Here is a 22,292-nt window from a genome sequence, read left to right on the forward strand (position 1 = left end):
TCCTGAATAAGAAGCTCTCATGGAAGCCCAACATTAGGGAAAGAATGAGGAAGCGATCAGTCGTCTTATACTGTTGTAGAGGAGAATTGGGAAGAAGTGGGACCACTTTTGGTTAGCTAGTGGTGTTCTGTCTCTATGAAACGAGAGTTATACCAAAAATTAATTTATGGAGTCATTGTCTGATGGAGGGTGATTGGAAAAACCACATTAGTGTGAAGAGCAATCTTCACCAGTATTTGTGGTGTACTAAAAACAATACCAACATTGGAACTACAGGTATATACCATTCTAAACGCTGCACCTGTAGACTTACCTGATAGTTGCTTTGCGGCAAAGGCTGCTTTTAGACTTAGCGAAGTTGGGTATATGAGGGGCATGAGGAAGGAAAGCACTAAATCTCTTTACTACTTCGATTTCATTCTTTACAATCTAAATCAATGCCTCATAGAACCTTCTCCAATTATAAGTGGTCATCGTACTGGACGTACTTTGCCAAAGCTATTTACAAGCAAGCATACAAGGCATTGTCATTTTCTTCGCTATTGCCTGAGCTTTTCCAGACTGAGATTGAAATCATATCTCGGTAGACATATCTCTGGAGAACCTAGCCATCTTAATAAGTTGTGGTGGCCACTCTAAGTGCAGCGTTTGGAACCAACATAAATTCTTTTTTGTCTATGCTTTGCTTTAATTAATATCAAATGTGTTCAACATTTCCTAAATTATAATATTATTTATCAATGATTACCATCTTATAATAAGTGTTTCACTTCCAAGTTTATATTTCTACAATTCTTCGCCGCAAAGTGTCTCCAAATTCAGAAATTTATTTTACTGCCAAGCAAGATGCGGGCGAAGTTTGCTCCAATTAGCATATTTCCTATTAGAAATTCCATAAAGTTGAAATCATGTCGACTTAAATAGCAAGAAAATAAGAAAACAATAATAAAGCCAAAAACAAAATCTGCATGTACGCCGGCACGATGAGCTAACGACATATATGTGTATATATGAACCTAACAAGTTTTTGGAAACACGTTAAAATGCAAATGAGTTGCAAATCCATGGAAACAAAGAGACTCGTTGACTGCCAACGATAGAGACAATGTAGGTAAGTAGCCGGGAGGATGCTATGGAGATTCACTCACGCCACACACACACACACACACACACCCAAAGAGGTTTTCTTCATTTAATGGGTAAAGAGAAAAAGTTGCGATGATGGAATAGACAATGACAGTCACGATGACACAAAAATAATGACGATGAAGGAAGTGTTCAAGAAGTTATGAGATAAAATATGCTATTTATTTATATATGTGTGTATCAGTGGATGAGACTGCAAGTAGCAGAAAGCGTTTTGTTGCTGTTCAGGTCTTTTGGTATCGGGTATCAATTTTTTAAGCCTTCTGTCCACAAAGGCAAAAAAAAAAAGTTGTTAAAAAGCTTGAAAAAGCTGAATCTTTGATTTCACAAAGAGAATTTAAAGATCGATTTGTTTTTGAAAATCCATTTATCGACTCAAATGTGGACTCAAATGTAGACTATGGTTCTCGTATGCCCACATGACAGTTTTAACAGACTCTGCGCCCTCATCATCGTTAACTCCTCCACTGTATCATACCGCGGCGACCTCAGACATTTCCTGCCGTCTTTTCGATCTGTCCGCCCATTCTGCGAGCATGTATTGCCACCTGACAGTAACCAGTTAGTATTCTCGTCAAGTTCATACAGTGTCCTCTATCGAGTGGCAACAGGAATTTGTGTACTTCCGATCTACCGTTTTGCACTTGACTTTTGCAGTTTTGCACCCAGGTAGCTCGTTCCATTGTGTTTTGGTTTCATATAGGCAATATATGCGTTTCCCAATTCTAGGTGATCTCGTCCACTATTTCATTGCCTTCGCTGCCTTTGTGACCTGGCCCCCAGTATAAATGAAGTTGCTTGTTTCTGGCTACACTTTCTTCTTCCCAAGACATTTGCGGCCAATATGCGATACGAATATATTGAACAAGGAATTGCCTGCAGGTGCACTAAAGGCCAGCCTCGCGGCTTTCGCAGTACCTAAGACTTCAGCTTGATATACTGCAGTGGTCCGGCAACTTAAAAGGTTGCCTTATGCCTAACTCTGTTCAGTATATTCCGCAGCAACTCCATTGTACCGTACCTTTACGTCAACAATCCATGTTTCCTTTGAACCTTTATTCCCAAGTGGAAAAGTGAGATCATATAGTCGATGTTGGCCAAACCATCATTACCCACGGAGCTATGCCCAAAGTTTATATGTAAACTTTGAGCGAGCCTCTGAACCTTTTCCACTGGTTTCCAGCAGGTGGATTTCCATACACCTAACCACCATACTGCTATGTATGTATGAGAGATGGAGAGAGCCCTAGGTTGTGTCGACCATCTGTATACATATATAAAAAGCATTGCTAGCCTTTCTCACTCCTTCTACCGCATTGTGCTTCCACAGCAATTTGCTGCCCAAGACTAACCCAATGTTTTGGCGCAGTCCTCGAGGGAGAGTTGTGGCCCATTTATAGAAATAAATCTCCATAGAGGAATTTTGTGCTTTCTTGTGAACCCAAGCAGATTCGTTTTCTCCGGGTTAAAACCCAGATCCGCCCAAATCTGGACTGTATTAAAACTGTATTATTCAGAACAGTTTCCGTAGAGACGTTGTAGAACTCTCCAGAAATGTCCAGGAATTCTTATGTTCAAGAGCTCTTTCGATATTAAATACCATTGTATGGCGTACAGTCTCTACTGATCTGCCTTTTGAATTATGCAAGCTTCTAGGAATCGCTGCTTTTCAAAAGGACTGAAATTAAGCTTAAACTCGTTCAAGTAGGTAAGGTTGTTTCTACCTGCCTTCGGAATGAAAACTACGCTAGCTTCTCTATGAGTGTGGCACATAGCTGGACTTCATGTTTTTCCTAAAAATCGCCTTTAGCCACGGCATTGATAAACAGAGCGCACTCTGTAGCATTGCTGGAATGATTCCGTCCGTACCAGGAGATTTATAGGGGTCGAATGAGCTTATTTAAGTACGTGTATGGAAAACTTCTTCATATTATGAGTTATATTCAACAAATGACGGTGCAATCTCAGATCGAATCACTTTAGCATAAAGCTACCATACAAACCGACACGTCAAAATCCAGTTATATAAAGAATTTGTGATATTTCTGAAGAGACTTTTAGCTCTGGTGCAACGAAATCACAATTTTTTCTTGTTTTCAAATATTTTTGAGTGTTCTTTTAATTTATTTTTCTTTTTTTTCCCCATCGGCTCATCAAATATATACTTAATGCCTGGTATTACATTCCTTTTTGTTATTTATTTTCATCATTTACTATTTATTTATACATATACAAAATAAAAAATCTATGTAAACAAGTCAAATGAAATATTAACGTTAATCGGTTGCTAATGCTAATGTGGACACGATTAAAAATAATAGAAAATTCAATATTTTAAATCCCTCGCTAACTAACTGTACATAAGCTCATACATAATTTATTGTAGATGAGAGAAAAAGCTTAAAAAGGAATGAAGCATCAGAAATGTGTGCCGCTGTAGTTCGCGGTAATATATCATAAAAAGCATGATTAACTTTTTATTATTATTTTTTTTTTTTTTTGAAAGTCGTGAGAGATGAAACTAATGGCGATTAAATTGATATTGAAATAAGCGATTACAAAAATAAATATTTCTTGCTTATTTATGGAATTCGTAATTTATTATATAATGGATTAAGATAATGGATATTATTTTTGCAATTATTTCTGTTACAGCTAAGGTTCTATTTACTAAACTTTCGAAAAAATTTTCATTGGCAGCAAGAAATTCAAAGACACGTGCTTTTGAAGCCAATTCCAGCTGTTCTGTCTACACATTGTATTATGTGGTGGAAAAAAACGAGAAAAAACGAGGAAATTTTAAATTCGACTCCAATGTACTGGTACATAGGCCTTGTTCGAGAATTTATTATACCAGGTGCTCTGTCCAATGCTATGGATAAGCTCACTAATTATGCGCTCAAGGCTGGTTATGGAGTACCTAACTTCCTTTTCGTTGCCATCGAGTCACTTTGTGTCAATAATAATTTAGATCCAAGGTCGGAGTGAAAGGCAGTGGAAAGGCATACTAGCCGCATTATCATAAGAATGGGGACCATTTGATACTCAGTTCTCCTCTTGTTTTCCGCCACTCGACAAGGGGGCTGCGCGAGCGCTTGGCAGGCGCTGGACTGCTATCGGTTTACGTGCTGTCGCATAGTTTTCTTCCAAGATCGACGGCAGGAGATCCAACAGGCTTCTTGTATTCAGTAAGCCTAGCCCTTCCTAGTTATGGGGATATTAACAGGTCGATTCTCTCTCAAGACTCTATATGCTTCGACGTTGTAGAATTTTACCGGAAGCTTTGTGGAAGATGTCCACTTTTTTTCTTAAGTGATTTCGTCATATTCGTTTTTCATGCTGCCAGGTGAACAGTATACTCGATCACTCTCTACTTAAGTACCTCTTAACAAAGTTCCGACTATTTCTGTTGGTTAGCTTATGATATTGAGTATTTTATATCTGATGGTAGGCAATTTTTTCTCTAAGTCGTTATGAGTCCGAGTCGTCCGACTGGTATATGCCGGCATCTCCTCGCCCAGAAAAGGTAGAAATGAGCAAATCGAAAGTGAAAACGAAGCTTATTGTTTTGTTTTTTTTTTACATCATTTTTCCTCCTGGACAAACCGTCAACGCCAAGTTTTACGTGCAAGTCCTCTAGGGACTCAAACGAAGGCTTTATCGGGTCCGACAGACATCGCAGCCGATTGGATGTGGCACTGCCACAACGCCTCGGTTCATATTACCTTTCTTGTGAACCTCGGCCAGCATCTCAATGCTTTCGCAGCCGCCCAAGAGTCCGAATAAGGCACCCGAACTTTTTTTGTTTTCTTGCCTGGAAAGGCTGCTGAAAGGCAAATTTTTTAGATGACAAAGGGCATTCAAGCAGTATGCAGCTCAGGTCTCAAGGCTATTCCGGTGAATGCCTTCCGTGAAAGTTTTCAAAGAATTGTGACGATTGACTCAATAAAGTTTTTGAACTCAATTAAGTCCTATTACTTTCCAGACAAACTCTGTATATCTATATATTCATCTATGGTTTTGATATGTCAGTTCTTCGCTAGCTTTGTCATATTATTAACAGCTGAAATTCCAACAAAAATATAAATGGTATAAATACTTGACATTCCATCTCTAGTTGTCTGCCAATTGCCAGGCCTCTGCTCACTGTTTGCATGCTCACAAATTTCTCATCAAAAAGTTTTCTTATGGCAACAACAACGAACTTGAATTCAATGTAAGAATACTGCAGCATTAAGACTCATCAAACTGGCACACTTGTCTCGAAGTAATTTATACCAGTTGTTTGTTCGATTTGACACTTTAACATTTAAGATTTTCAACTTGTCATGTCACAAGCGCCATGCAGCTGCTTCTATGAAGAAATTCTCTACTTAAACGTCGACGACTACCTAAGATACATTTATTATCTTCTACAGATTTTCATTTTAGTTAACCATATCTTGATTGCCTACATGAACAACATACAAACATACACCTATGAGTCTACCTACAGGTATAAATTTTGGCACTTATTCTAGTTTCTGTCTACGATTGTCTTGATTATACTCATCACTTCCAATTAAAGTACACAAATCTAGACTTTATTCACATTCGTAGAATTTCAGTTTAATTAAATTCCATTTTCATTTGTATTTTCCATTATTTTGTTTCAATTTCAGAGAACAAATGAAGTACTCTTATTCATTGGTTAGTAAACGAACGCAACATCGTTTGCTGGAAGGAAAAAGGTAAGCGAAGATAAAACGACTTTTATTATCTGCACTGAATGAAAATTGAAGTAAATAAGAATATAACAGAAATATGTGTTAATTAAGTAAAGAAATCGGTTAAGAAGTATTTAATTGCTCATGTTGATAGTAGACAATTGAAAATAGTTAAGCGCTAAGCTAAAACATATTTAGGAACCGTTTCCCGTTACTGGTTAAAAATCAAAGCGTTTTATGGATGGATAATAAAGCGAGAATCTCAGTGAAATTTAATTAGAATTATTTACCGTTTTATAGTTTTTCTTCAAACATTTTGATAGAATTTTTGATTTAAAGGCTTTAACTCGGATAACAATTGATTTCTTCGAAAGTTTTTGCACATTTGCCTAACACTCTCTTAGTTGACCTACTTTTCAGTAACACAAGCCTACGTGTGGTACACGAAGGCTTTCGAAGACGCTCGAGAGATCGTTGAAGACATGCCTCATTCTGAAGGACTTTCGACCTCTTCATTTGATGAAAATATTTAAAAAAAAGTGTAGAATATGAGGCTTGGAAGTCATCAGGCAAGTGTTAGAGAAATGGCAAGAGAGCACGACATCTCTCGCAAGTCCTTTCAAATGATTTCATGCGAATTCCAATACCACATCCATGGAGAGCACTGAAACTACCAATGAAACATAGGTTTGTGATTTGGACATGTAAACAAATCAACAACCCGTGTCAGTCGATGGAAGAGATAAAACAAAATACTCTGAAGGAGCTGAAGGCCATCCCAAAAAGTGCTTATGAAAAGTGTTTCGAGGCGTGGAAAAATCGTTGTAATATGTGTATTACGTCTGGTGGGGATTATTTTGAAGGCGACAAAATAATTTATAACTAATTTAGGTGTACTTTTTTGTCACAATGTAGGTATAACTATATAATATATGTATATTCTGATAACCTTTTATGAACTTCTTCCGCTTTAATTCCATGATTATTACTAGTGAGTGTATACTCCATATCACTTCACTTTAAAAACCCTTTTGAATCTCTACGAATCTCAAAACTGATTTCGGTTGACAAATCTTGACTTCTGGATCTATATTGCTACCAAAATTTTGTTTTCTGATAAATGTTTTCTAAAGGTTAGAAAACTGACTAACTATGATTCTTGGCAGAAACGTGTCAAAGTAGAATATTTCAGGTTCTTAAGGTTTTTTTTTATTATTTTCAAATCAAGGGATGCTAAGCTAAAATAAAGTATAAACAGAAGCCGAACTTCCTCACTCAAAGTCGCTTTAGAGCACAAAGTTTGCTTATGACATTGATAGATTTCATACTGGAAAATAAAAAACTACTTAACTCTTCGATGTCGTAGAAACTAGTTAGGTTAAACAATCAGGAGGTAAATCAACGGATGTGGGAAGAAAATATACACTTGAAGGTAAATAATGTAAAAGTTTTTAAACTATAAAGCGAAGGAAGCCGTCGTAGCTTTCTTTACATATAGAAGGTTGGGCTTTTCACGAAATCCTCAAACACATTTCTTTCAGAGATTAGGTTCAATTAGTACTAAGGTTAGTTTAGGCTGATATTTGTGATACCACGAAAAATCCCAATTGGACTGCTAGAAACGACGACCAGTTGCGATGACGAGAAGTAATAAGTAGGGATCAAAAATACTGTCGCAAATCTAAAAAGCTTCTAGAGCCAACTCTCTCTAGCCTATGGGCCGAATTCGTACCATGGATGGCAACTAAGTTGCTCCAATCCTTTCCCGGAAGCGGAGGAGAAGGGCTGAAAGTTCATTTTCTGTAACTATAGATCGATAGTAGAAACTAGAGGCTAATAAGTGAACGCTTTTGGAGGAGTTTAGAAGTATCTGAATGATTTTTCCGAGTTTCGAAGTGGATACATGTTTTGACATAATGAAGAATAATGTTCGACAGATTGAAATAACTCGCCGAATCATCATCAGTCGCGAAGTTTATTTCTTCGAGGCAATGGCAGAAAAATAAAATAAAGAATTCTCTGATCAATAAGAGAACTTTAGCGAAAAAATTTCGTTATTTTCGGAACTGAACTCGAAACCGAATGAGTGGTAATCACGCACTTGTCTACGGCCAAGAGTTGAAACCAGCACTTCAGTGAAACCTACTTCACTGCAGTAACCACAGGACAGTGGAGTGAATCGAGGTAGGGACCAACTTCCACGCTGTACCCGAATATTGTCCGCCCAAATGATGAGCGTTCTGGCCACAAATCAAATATTGGCTACACAGATTGCCAATTAAGCCACCGAATAAATAAAAAGCTTCACCAGCGACTCAACCAGCAATAAAACAATAACAAATATACAATATTCGTATAGACGCATATGTGTTTATATGTGAATGTGTTTGTGTGCATTCGGTAATAAAATACGCAATGCTTGGCTACCGTACAATAAAGATAAATACATAAGTAAACGCACAACATTCCGAGCCAGAACCAACTAACTTGCCACGAGCACACCCACACACACACATGCATATTTGTAAACTCTTAAGCTGTGCGCCTGCTATACGTGGTGCACACCCATTGTATGTCTGGAAAAAATTGGCATAGCCCGCTTGGTGGCTGCCACTTTTACAATCCGGCTTTAAGCATACTTGCCACACCCGTTGCAACCTGCCACAACTCCGCTGCTACGTTATAATTCTTTGCCTACCAGTTTTTACTAGTTCTTCGACGATTACAAATAAACAAAAACAACAATTACAAAGAGTCTATGAGGCATGAAAGCTAGATTTGCTACGCGTCAGTTTGGCATGCAAAACTCGTATCCTTTTATTTATTTGCTGCTGCTCGTGTCATGGTCATCGGTCGTAAATTATTGTGCGTCTATGACTTTAAGCAAATCGCTTTTATTGTACAACAACAAATCATGTGTGAAGCGTGCAAATGAGAATATTTGCATTCTACTAGCAAATCGACATACATATATGGCATATTATGCAGATTTCTAATATATACATGCACTATATGTATGTATGGGGTAGGAACTTATTTTGAAATCAAATACAGACGAAATAACGTTGTGGCAACAATTTTGGCTTTGTAAGTGCGAATATATTGTAATAGTTATACTAATGGATTTTTGTCTTATGGTTAGCCCGACTACTCGTATTAAACGAACATTCTATCGCTCTCGTCAATCACACTATCATTGACTTTACGAATGCCCACAAAATCTAGTCTGCCGGCGTCATAGCATACGACTCAAACGACCCATTAACTGATTTGACTTAACCGTTAAAAGTGCGTCCTCATTAAGTAATCACTTCGAAAGCTATTTGGTTTATTGCACTAAGCTCTTGGAACTATTTACTGCTTAGACAGCCATTATTTATGTGTTTAACCTTTAACCTTTAGTTCCTTAAAATAATTTATCCCGATCTTTCATAAGCCACTCGCTTTCCTCTTCAACTCTCGATATCTATCTAATCCGCCACAAACAGTCTGTTTATCATCGTGCCAGCTGTTCTTGTGCCCTATCCAAAAAGCATTGCTCGTAAGGAGATTGAAATGGCGTTCGAAAGTTCCCTTATACAAGTATCTAGTTGCTGATAACTTCTCTCATAGAGCAGGTGCGCAAGTCGAGTAGAAAATCATTCGGCTGTCAACTGTGATTGCAGCTTCTTGACGTCGAATCTTCCTTATATTTGTGGACGTGCATACGCACGTCTAAAACACTGGAGACGTGTCTTCCGTCTATCATAACATGACCGATCTGGTTGGTGGTCTTTCGATCTGGAGATAGGCAGGCAGCTTGATGGATTTTTCTATGCTGGAATCTTGTACTAGAACCATATTTCGGACCCGGCTGTATGGTGGCTGAATTTACCGACCGTAGTACCAAAAATACCTGCTATGCTCACCCTGGCGTTAAAGTTGCAAAGCACCATTCTGACATCGTGGCGGCGGCAGCTCTCATAGATGCGTTCCAAACACTCATAGAAGACATCTTTGGTCATATCGACCTTCTCTTCCGTCGAGACGCGGGAGAAGATCAACGATATGTTGAAAAACTTCACTTTAATACGAATTGGCTAGACGTTCATTCGTCGCAGTGAATACTGGTACTCGGCGGTGGAGTCTCTCTGCCACCACAAATCTGACACTGAACTTGCGCTCCTTTATGTGGCCTCTGTAGTAAATGCTGTAAAGACCTTTTCATATCAGTTATTGTACTGTTCATCGCACTTCTTGGACTGTGGTGATTTCAGGCTTTACTCTTACGAGGACATGATCCAACTTGGAAGCGACACCTTCCTAATTAAGGTACCGGATTTCCAAGTGTATGCCCTCAATTGCCATGGTCGTCATCAAAAGGGGTCTCTCATCCGAGGCTTGTTGTTCCTTTTCATTGGTATGATTTTTTACGTGGCGGGTTCCAAACTCAGCGCACAACCCTTCGGAGGGAATGTTTCGCCTTCTCACTTTGACTGGTCTTCAAACGCATATTTTTTTTGTTATCCGGAAGATACTTTGTCTAAGGCCAGAAGACATTAGCTGTTTGAGTCATATGTAAGATAACCATTTCTCGTTGTTCTTAGATATAATAATTCTTATTCTATCAGTCTTATTTAACTAACACAGCTCTTATGGGTGATCCTAACAAGCTGAAATCTATATATTTTTTTTCAACTAAGGCCGACCCCAGTCAATAGTTCAGAGTAATGTTGGCACAAGAAGACCTCATTGATACAGATCGTTCCTGATCAGTTTCGCTTTCAATCCAATAATTACTTTGATTATACCTTGATTTCTTTTGTATTGTGTGAGGTGAAGGAGATATGGAGTTATGGTTACAAAACGTTACCAAATCTCGCTTCCTTAATAATAAAAATTTAGTTCGAATTGATTATAGGTTTGCATTGCGATCTTAATGGGATAATATCACATCAACTCGCGAGTATATATTAGGTTGTCAAAAAAGTCTTGCAGTATTTTTATTGAATTTTCAATTGTTTATAAATTTTTTTTTTTATGACTCATGCCCAGTTCTTGACCGATGCTACGGCTGCTACTATGCCGGTCTCTTTCGATCAATTCAGCGATTTTATCGCAGTTTTCGACGACAGACCTTCCGGAGCGTGGCGCATCTTCGACCACCTCTACACCAGAATGAAAACATTGAAACCATCGTTGTGCGGTGAAAATGGAAACTGTATCGGGTCCATAAACTGTACAAATTTTATTGGCATCTTGAGATGCATTTTTGCCTTTATCGTAGTGAAACTAGAACTACGCGCTCCCAGCGCCAACTAGCTAAAATACCGCAAGACTTTTTTGACAATCTAATATGTGGTTCATATTAGATATGACAGTTCTATACAATGACACTTCTAAAATAAAGGACATCATACCGATCATGTTTTTTTTTTCTTCAGCTCAAAAGAACAGTGGGTTCCTCTAGTATTTGTTCAGCCGGACTAATTAAAATAACAAGCTCAAAAACTGTTAGACTCTGTTTGGTGTGTGACACTTGACTTACGACTAAATTTATTAAGCTTCCTCCTAAAAATAACTAACTTACTACCAAACGCCATTCATTTGCCTATTCACATATTTTTTGAATTTTTATTGTTTTGTCCAATTGTCACTTTTATTGGCTATCGTTCTTTTCTCTTTTTTACTACGTCAAATAACTGCTTAGTTAGGGATAGTCAAATCAGTAGGCAACTTTTCCTATTAATATGTAGTCTAACACAGATTTTTAGGGTGTGAATTTAATACTTATGAAATAAGTAGTAATCTGAAAGCTTGCCAACTTGATTCGCTCTGATTGGCATATTAGATTTGTATCGTCATTTACTGCTGTTAACATATGTAGCAGACTTTTTACCGTTCTAAATTGTAAATATATCCATATATATGTGTTTATATGTGAGTAAATGTTATCTAATGGCAAGCCTTTTTTGTATATGTTTTGTTGGTGGCGAGCTAATAATGCGGCCAATCCTTTAAGCTTTTGTTATTAGCTTAAGGATTACTCACCACTTATCGAGTTATCAGCATATTAACCTAGAATTCGATAATAGCAATAACCAATAAACATAAATGGTTATGTAAATAATTTATTAAAAGGATACTTGAATGAAAATACTTTGAATTCGGCATTGCTAAAATAAGTAAATATAATTCCGTGAAAGCAAAATTTTAGAAGAAATTCATGATTCGGATATGAAGACTATTTTAGTGATAAAAAATTATTGCATATCTTCGTTTTTACCGGCGTAGACTCAATTGCCAGTTGTTATTCCTTTTCGCTGATTGGCGCTAATTGGAGACTCCAAGTGAAACCAGATTCTCCTCCACTTGGTCTTTCCAACGGAGTGGAGACCTTTCTCTTTCGATGTCGATTAAACGACTTAGCCAGCAAAGTCGCTGTCCCTTAATTCGCTGCACTACAACAATGTCGTTGTATATCTCGTACAGCTCATCATCCGATGTTGTCGTCGTTCACGGCTCTGCACTATATAGCAGGGCGGGAATAATGAGTGAATTATAGAGTTGGAATCTTATTCGGCGAGAGTGGACTTTACTTCTCAATTGAGTAGCAGCAGTCCGAAGTAACACCTGTTGTCAAGAGTTATTCTGCGTTAGATTTCGAGTCTGACAATGTTGTTGATGTTAATACTTGTTCCAAGATGGACGACATTATCTACGACTTCGAAGTTATGACTGTTAACAGTGACCTGGGAGCCAAGTCGCGGTGGCGACGACTGTTTGTTTGATGACAGGAAATATATCGTCTTGCCGTCATTAACTACCAGACCCATATGCTTTGCTTCCTTATTCAGTCTGGTGACAGGAGAACTAATGGCGCTTTTTGCGAACTTTAAGAGCGACTTGATATCTAATATTGGTACTTCATCTATGCTCTTGAACTACGAAACTCCTAGGTATCTAAGGCGAGCTTTAGATAACGCTAGTCAGAAGCACGGGAGGTGATCCAGTGTCTCTTTCATAACTACTTCCTGGCATTTCCTGCATGTAGCGTTATTCTGCGTTATTAGTTATCACAGTCGCTTTTCTAACTGCTCTTCCGCCTGAAAGATACTGCAGTATATGCCAAAGCTTGAAGGATTATCTGACCTGTCAGACTTTTAAACCCAAACATTTAATTTTAATTTAATCGAAAGCGCAAACCTGCTCTCTCAGAATCCTCGGCATTGAACTCGTCATTTCGTGCAACACTATAATAACAAGAAAACTATCCAGTGCAAAACTTATCACATACTGAAATCCGTCGTAAAATTTATTTGCGTAAATATAAAAATGCTATTCTTGGCAGAATGTTCCTTAATCCCTTCGGCAACTAGCTACAAAAGCTATTATTGCCTGAAATATGGTAATATACATACTACATCTAACGAGATTGAAACGACTATTTTTCATATGTTTCGACAAAATGCCGCTAGGCGGTCAACTAAGTGCCGTTGTAGGCGGTAAAGGTCTATAGTCCTAAACCCTTTTTAGTTAAGGAATGATTCTAGGCATTCGAACGAAACTATTATTTCTTTTTTGTGGCATGTCTGGCGCACATTTGCAACAATCAAAGTCCAGTATTATTTATATTTATATTGATGTGGCTGCTAAATTTAATTTAGGCTAACCGCAGCCGCACAAAAACTCACAAATGGAGAGGACCAATATGAAGCTACCGACTTGTGGCATTTACATATAGAGCAGCCTTTAGGAGTGACTTGCGTTGGGGTCAAATTTTAGTAGCAACAGTCGCTGAGGGCCATAATCGTGTAGCTGACAGCTTGTTTGCGGCATTTGTTGGAGCTAGCACATGGACGCACACGCATTAACCGAACGCAGAAATATGATTTGCTATTTTTTATACACGGGCACCACATTATTGTGGAGGGTTTTAAGAGATTAGGTATATCATGGGTATAATTGTGTTCTTTACATTCTCATATAATGGAAGACTTCAAGACTCTTGTGCAGATTAACGTTTCCTTGGATTTCACAGCAAAATTTAATCGGGTTGACACCTTAGTTAGTGCAGGCGTATATTCAACACTTGAGGGTAAACTGACGCCTGGGCTTTGTATAAAGTGTGCGTTTTAATATGCAAGTCCGAATTAAGAAAGGCGAATAGCGAGAAAGTGGAGGGCTGTAATAAGTCCTCTAGGTTCAGCCGTATTCTCGAACCTGATTCCCCGGGTTATCTTAAGGACTCCAAGGAGAAGTAAGCCCTAAGCAGTGAGTATACACTTCAGATGCTACTTAATGCTCAATTCCCATGCAATACGTCCTCTGGGGGAATATCTCTCGGAGAGCTGCAATATGATTGCGACCCTTCGTCGACATTCTGGATGAACGATACTTCAACTGAGCGATGAATTCGTTTAAACCTTTCAAGTCCCTGAGACCGGTTGGCAATATACCAGCTTGGCTGCAGTAATCTGTTAAAGTGTTATGCAGCTGGTTGGCACTTACCAGTACTTATGCGTACTGCATTGGACTGGATTGTATCTCGGGGGCCTGGAGAGAAGTCAGAGCTACGTTCATGGGTAACAAATTGGGAAGTCGGAAGTGATCTCGCCATCAACCCTAGTAAAACCAAAATATATTTAATAAAGGATGTAAGATCCCGGTGGCACCGCTGCCGAAAATGGGAGACATCCGTCTGAAATCGGCGGATGCAGAACAATATTTGGCTCTACAACACCATAGTCAAGCTCATTATGTTCTATGGAATCTTATTGTGCTGGAGGGCTGTAGATTACACTTGGTCCACTCCAACCAAGTTCGTTGACATCATCAGAAAGTGTATGGCCGCGAAAATTGCTATCCGACTCAGAGAATCTGGGTTCTTAAAAGAACATGTATCTGAATATTCGGATATCCTCCCACACTTTGACTTTATACCGGATCACTTAGACTATGGAGTCGTCAAACCGCACTATGCGGTTCTTTCTCTGCCTATATACCGGCGAGGGAATTGTGGGTGGAAGTAACCCGTTGGAGAAGAGGGTCAACATCAGCTTCAGACTTATTGATGAAAAAATATTTCTCCCATTAAAAAATTTAGCTGATGGTTGAGAGCAACTGAATTTGTGCCGGCCTTACTCCATTATGAATTCTTATAAATATACCCAACGCACACAATGAAATATGTATATACTATATTTACCATATATATAGATATATATTATATTTTTATACCACGTATATACATACATAACTAAGCACTTTCTGCACTGATTAAATTTTCTGGTTTTGTAATTATGTGCTTATGTATATATAGGTATATACCTAAATTAGTATATACTGTTTATATGTATGCAAAATGAATAGAACATATTTCCCAAGCGCTTTCGTTGCTTCACTGCCAACCCACTCAAACCCCCCCTCGCTCTCACAGTTCAACTTTGGGTTATTGTGTATGGTTGGGTGGTGCCGAGGGTCACTTGCACACACACCAATACTTCTGCTTTTATTCCACAACACTTCGGTCAGCTGGCTGCTGCAGGCCAACGGTCATGGCTAACCAAACACGTTGTTGTTTTTGTTGGCAGCTGTGGTGCTGCTGGTGCTGCGTAGATATATATCACTGCGCCTGACAGGCATACCACTGGACGGACGTTATCGATGTATTTATTTGCCTGGTCACTTGATATGTGGAAAAAAGGAGAAACAAAAAAATAAAAGCAAGGCCGTGCGCCATATTTATAGCGACAACGATATCCGCTATTTCCCATTACGCAGTGACATTCGCGCTTATCTACGCAAATGCGACGAAGAATAAATCGTCGGATTGCCGGACAGACGGCAATTAACAATGCAGCACAATGTCGAACAATCGATAGTAAATTTGGTCGCAGCAGCAAGTTTTTCATTATTATATACTGAAGCGAACCTGTTGGTGAGATTTGTTTTATTGGACCCGTGGAAAAATTGGATGTAACAATTTAAATCTTCCAGATAGTTGCTGGGAACCCAAGTTCTATGTTAATTTTGTATAGTTATGAGTTCGGTGTTGACTTCGAATTGCTTCCCTATCCAAAGTGCTATTTTCCAGATCTGGCTCTCAGTGAATATTCTTTATTCCCAGATCACAAAGGATGTTCTTTGGAATGAGATTTTCGTCGAATGAAGAGGTGAACGCAGAAACTGTGACCTATTTCCAAGCAAAGGAGAAATCGTTCTACAAATATGGTATCGCGAAGTTGGAGAGTCGCTATAATCGGTGTATCACCCTGAAAGGAAACCAAATTGTTAAAGTCTTCACTTGACTCAAAGCCGTTTCTCCGCAGCGTTCGTTTGAGATTGTAGTATAGCCAGAAGTCGCAATGAGCTAAATCAAGCGCATACGGTGGTTACGGCACAATATTGGTCGCAAATTTGTGAAAAGTCTCACGAAGAATCAACGACGGTACATTATCGTGATATACAAACCTAGAGTTGTCGACCCATATTTCCGATCTCTTTTTAAGAATAGCTGCAATACTATTGGAGTGTTATGCGAACTCCAATAGTGTTGCTTTTTGACAGTTTGGCCGGTCGAAAGGTATTCGGAGTGCATCAACCTCGATAATCGAAGAAAACTGGCAACATAGCCTTAATTTTTGATCTGCTTTGACGGGGTTTTAACGAATTCGGCTCATTTTACCACAATATTCGGCTATTTTAGGATCACAAGCACAGATCTCAAACTCGTTGGCAGTAATAGTAGGTTTCATAACATCCTGGTAGTAGAACCAAATGATTTTTTAAAATGGTTTTCACTCATACTTCCGATATTCCAACAACACCAGTAAGATCTTTGATCATTTATCATCGATTTTCAAGCAACAATTCCTTTATTTTATTGACGTGTTGATCAGTTGATATTGAAGATGGTCCTGGACGTGTTTCGCGGTCAACGCGTTTTCGACCCTCTTTGAGTAATTTGTACCAATCAAAAACCTTTTTTCCTGTACAATATTTTTATTTGTATATAAATGTAATGAGGTCTTTCTCAAAGCTACGAAACCGTGTTGCCTTGGTTCCCTTACTGCCGACAGTATGAGGAATTGGTGTGGTGGTTTGGATCCTCGATTGAGTTAGATTAGAGCTACTTCAATAAACAAATAAGCGCACCCATAAACTGATATTGAAAGTACCTAATAGAGTTATATCTTCAATCGTTTGTAATTTGGTGCCCTTATAACACAGTAATAAACATATAGGTCCCGTAAACTCACAAACCTTCCACCACGCTGGTGGCCATCGTAAGAATAACACATATAATCAAACAACTGTATATGTTATTTATTTACGCTAAGCTGTTGACATTCACTCGCGTATCGCATTTCGAAAATGAAGTCTGAAAAAAACTAGTGGCTGTAGATAAGCAGCAAAGCAAATAAGCAAGAGTGTATTTCAAACTGGTAAAACAACTTGTTCTCTTTGCATTGCTTATTAGCATGGATTTGTTCTTTAAATTAATTAAGTTTCATGCACAATTTTGTGGGCGCACTGGCTGCCAGTTGCTTGCTGTTTATCGTATATGTTACTACGAGGGACCGCAAACATTTCAGCTGAAATATGAAATGACTCAATGTTTCGATGCAAAAACGGAAAGTCAACAAGAAAAAATGTTAACTTTGGTTGCACCGTAGCTTTAATACCTTTCACAAATACAAAAGTTTCCAGGCCAGATTTTGATTTTGATCGTTCAGTTTGTATGGCAACTATATGTTATAATGATTCGATCTGGACAATTTCTTTGGAGACTATACCCAGAACTTTAGATATTGCTCATGCCAAATTTCGTCAAAATATCTCGACAAATAAAAAAGTTTTCGATATAAGACCTTGCTTTTGACAGCTCAGTTTGTATGTCAGCTATATGTTATAGTGGTTCGATCAGAATAATTTCTTTGGAGATTGTATCACTACCCGGAATAGTAATATATGTCACATCTGGTGACGGTATATCTTCAAATGAAAAAGTTTTCCATCTAAGAACTTGCTTTTGAAGGGTCAGTTTGTTTGGCAGCTATATCACATAGTAGTCCGATGGAAAATTTTTCTTTCGAAGATTTCGAAGATTCGTTCTTGAAAATAATCTGTGCTTAATTTTGTGGAGATATCTTCTCAAATTAAAAAGCTTTCCTTATAAGAACTTGATTTGAACACTCAGTTTGTACGGCAGCTATACGCTATAGTGATCTGATCTGAACAGTTTCTTCAGATATTGATCCAATGTCTTTGGAAATAATCTATGTCAAATTTTGTGAAAATATCTCTTCAAACACGAAAGTTTTTCGTACAAGCATCTAATTCCGAACGTTCAGTTTATATGGCAGCTATATGCTATAGTAGTCCGATATCGGCGGTTCCAACTCATAAGCAGTTTCTTAAAGAGGAAAATCCGTCTGCAAAATTTCAGATCGATATCTCAAGAACTGTGGGATTACACCCCATCTCGCCCTTAATTAAAGGCTTACGCACTAACGGCAAGCGAGAAAAAGTTGTTGCGTATAACAGTTTATTGATTTTTGCTTAGCAATGAGGCCAAGCAAATTGTCCAAACGGTGTGTATTACATTTGTACACTCCGATGTCCTTAGCGTCCTTGACTCAGCGCAGGGTTAAGTGTCTAGCAGTTTCGTTTTAGATTGTGCTTTAAACGTCTGTACTTATTTGATTGCCTTTGAGTAGAGTGTGTACGTGCGGCACATACGAAGTTTGGCTTTGTGAACTGAACTATTTACATGGTAATTTATATGTGTATATTTATGAAGGCTTGCTCGAAAAATGAGTCAACAAATGAGTGTTAAAAACAGGAGCCTTTCAGGTGAAAATCAATGCTTGATTTCCATGCGGAGGTAGTGAGGTGGAGTGAGGTTTATATGTGCTGCGGTTCGGTGTTTCAAGCATGCCGACATTTTATGCTTATATTATATTATATATATATATATATATTTCAATATACGCCAGACAGTGTTACCTCGCAACCGCTCTGCATTTCCCTAAATGGCTGTATCCGCCATGCTTTTACCGAACCCTCACGCGGCACGTAGCCATCGTTGAGTCGATAACGGCACTACTAGCTTTCTTGCTTTTTTTGCATTTCGGTATGCAAAACCCGTTAAAGGATATTTGTACAGGCGCGTACGCCATTGTTGGCTCTAGTCAAAGCAAAACAGCCACAGCTGCGAAATGTCTGAACTAACAATCGACTTGGCTGCTGGCCAAAAATGCAACATGCTATAGACAGGACGAGCTGCTAGCCAAAATCGCAGTTGCCAGCTAAGTGCTGCAGCTTATACTAGACTACCGTTACAAAAACAAGCATTAGTGCAACAAACCCTTGCAGTTTGTGCTGCAACATCTAACAACTGCCAATTGCGAACACTCTACTTTACGGCTGGAGTAATGAAAACCCTCTTTTTATATATATATATTTTTTTTTTGTGAAGGAAATTAAATGAAAACAGTTTGCAAAGTAATTTGCATAAAGTAGTTTTACTGCAAGTACAACAATAAAATAAAGTAGAATAATACACCGACAATCGATAACGGTATGTCTAAAAGTGTAGCAGTTTGGGTGTGCGGGTGAGGTCTACATGGCGAACCAATAATACAGTGTATAGCTCTACCATATATTATTTTCTAAACTGGTCGCTTAGTAACTAGTTTTGGTCTAGTAATAAAGTAACCGAAATTTTATTGGTTATAAAATTTGTTCGGATTAGACCTATACGCGATATAGCTGCCAAATTCTAAACTAGTCGCATAGTAACTAGTATTGGACTAGTAACAAAGTAACCTAAATTTTATTGATTATAATATTTGTACAGATTAGACTTATGCAGCATATAGCTGCCGCACAAAGTGAACGACCTAAGTCAAGTTGTTATATGAAAACCCTTTATTTTAGAATCTGGCTGTTATGATGGTTTCTGTGACACTCAGAAACTCGGGAATGTATATATTTAAATTATCCACATGACAAGCTTAGTCGATATAATACATCACATCCGTCTCTCTGTCTGCCCGTCCGTCTGTCTGTCTGTATATATGCGATTTTGCAGAATGATTTTGGTCTCGGACGTTGTGCTGTCCGCTCCATATATCGTGGCTTGTTTGTGGCCTGTGCTATATGTGCAGCCGCTGTATGGTGAGAAGCAGCCACGATAGTCTTGATGACCCAAAAACTCCTTTCATTATATCGTTGTATGAAGCTTGTKTGTTTGCCTGTATGTTGCACCGTCTCAACGGATGCTAGGCAGGTTCTGTTAGGTGCATCCCCCCTTGAGCTGTTCGTCATACAGCGTGCTGCTGCATTCAGATGACGATGGGGCTTGAGAGTGTCATTGCTGCCGAATGACTGGATTTCCGCTGATGATGTGGAGCGGAAGGGATGTCTAGGAAGCAGAAGGCTTCTAGATGATAGGATTAGGTGTAGCTGGCAAGACTGCTGAGACAATAAACGATACTCCGAATGTGGAAGAACGGACAGTTCGTCAGTTGAGATGGGCCTCGAACACGCCCAAGATGGATAGTGTGTCCATTCCACACTGCCAATTGATACTGAAAATGCCAGTCATATTTTCAGGGTGCTGCTCAATACATTGATTTGATCCGTTGTGCTTTTGATCGTCGTGGGGTAAGGCTGTCCTTACTCAGATACTCACTCACGTTAAACACACCATACGTTGTAAATATCTAGTTACTAGTATTTGAGGTATCGAACTGAAATTTGGCTACTGTCCTTTTTTCATCAAGATGCTACATATTTGTCGGCACGGCCGATATCGGACCACTATAGCATATAGCTGCCATACAAATTGACGTTCGGAACCAAGTTCTTGTTCGGTAAACTTTTAAATTTCACGAGATATCTTCACAAAATAACGCATGCGTTACTTTCCGAGGCAATGGTCCACTATCCAAAGAAATTGATTAAATCGGACCACTATGGCGTATAGCTGTCATACAATCTAAACGATGGGGATCAGGCTTTTGTATGGGAAACCTTTTTATTTTATGATATATCTTCACGAAATTCAGCATGGATTATTGCCCAAGTGAATGGAGGAACCTCCAAACAAATGGTTCAGATCCCGTCACTAAAGCATGCAACTTCCATACAATCTAAGCAATTAATATTCATTTAAGCAACCTTTTACGTTCTTTAGTAAACTTATGTTACATTGAAAGCATTAGTTTTCTTTAATCGGAAAGGATTAACGCTCAAAGCCGCAAATTCTATAAAAAGAACTACCATTTTCTAATGCTGGGTTAATCGACCGCCCATAACAGCTTACAATTTTAGTGTGTGTAAAGCACCCAATTAAGTGGAAGTGCCGTCATAAAAAACTGCCGAGTGTAGTAAAATTTAAACAAAAACAAAGTTTCCAAACTAAAATTATTATGAAATTTTGAACAATTTGCAACTCCTACACTAAACTGCAGCCAATTTGCGCTACACTAACAGCCTACGTGGCGTATACGTAACCTAGTGAAATAACACGTCCCTCTTGTGCGTTATGATTTCCACTCACAAGCGGCGTGCTCGTGCTTTGCATTATTGCTCTTCAAAATGTTGTAATCTACTTGAACTCCCAGCTCACTTGTGCTGTCATGTAGGGCATTACATAATTATAATTAAGTTTTTTTTTTTTAATTCAGATTGTTTAACTGCTCCGCCGTCAGCCTATTAATGTGCAAGTGACGTGAGTTTAAAGCATGTGTTCTGCGCACAGGTAGGCAGTTGCATAGCATTCTGTCGATTGTCACGTGGCTGCTGCAGATATCTATGTATGTATGTAACTTTTACCAACACGAACACGTACTCTTATTTAAGTGTGAAAGGCTTTTAAGTGACGGCACGTTTTGAGCTGAGTAAAGTAATGTGGTTTGCAAAAAAAATATTTTCAGTGCGAAAAGAGGTTAACAGTTAATTTAAAAAAACTTTAAGTTGATACTAACGTATTTAGCAATAATGAACATTTGTGGCAATATTTGCCTGAAACTATTGAAGGGGCAAGTGTCACACCCAGTGAGAGAGTCTAAAAGCTTTTAGTTAGAAAAATAATGTTAACCTTTTTTATTAAATTTTTTGTTTTTGTTTTAAAATACCTTTTAATACGCCTCACAGCAGCATTTCTTATAGCAAACAAATGTTTTAATAATCGTAATTTTGATTTTGCTGGTCGGTTTGTATGACAGCTATATGCTATAGTGGTCCGATCTGAACGATTTCTTCAGAGATTGTATTATAGCCTTGAAAAATTATTTTTACTAAATTTCGGAAAGAGATCTCTTCAAATATAAAACTTTTCCATAAGAGGAATACATTTTTCTCGACCAGTTTGTATGACAGCTGTATGCTACAGTAGTTCGATCTAAACAGTTTCTTCTGGGATTGTAGACTTTTTTTAGGTAATAATCC

General features: G+C 38.4%; 1 long non-coding RNA gene across 1 annotated transcript in view; it reads left to right on the forward strand.

Moving 5' to 3' along the window:
- Positions 1-22,292, forward strand: part of LOC108977052 — a 138,175-nt gene that overhangs the window by 72,147 nt on the left and 43,736 nt on the right. Inside the window, exon 4 of the long non-coding RNA XR_001994005.1 lies at positions 5,808-5,876. This is a non-coding gene — a long non-coding RNA (uncharacterized LOC108977052). The remainder of the gene's footprint in view (positions 1-5,807; positions 5,877-22,292) is intronic.

Source organism: Bactrocera latifrons, unplaced genomic scaffold (assembly GCF_001853355.1).
Source record: "Bactrocera latifrons isolate USDA-ARS-PBARC rearing strain unplaced genomic scaffold, ASM185335v1 scaffold_83, whole genome shotgun sequence".
Taxonomy (NCBI): Eukaryota; Metazoa; Arthropoda; class Insecta; order Diptera; family Tephritidae; genus Bactrocera; species Bactrocera latifrons.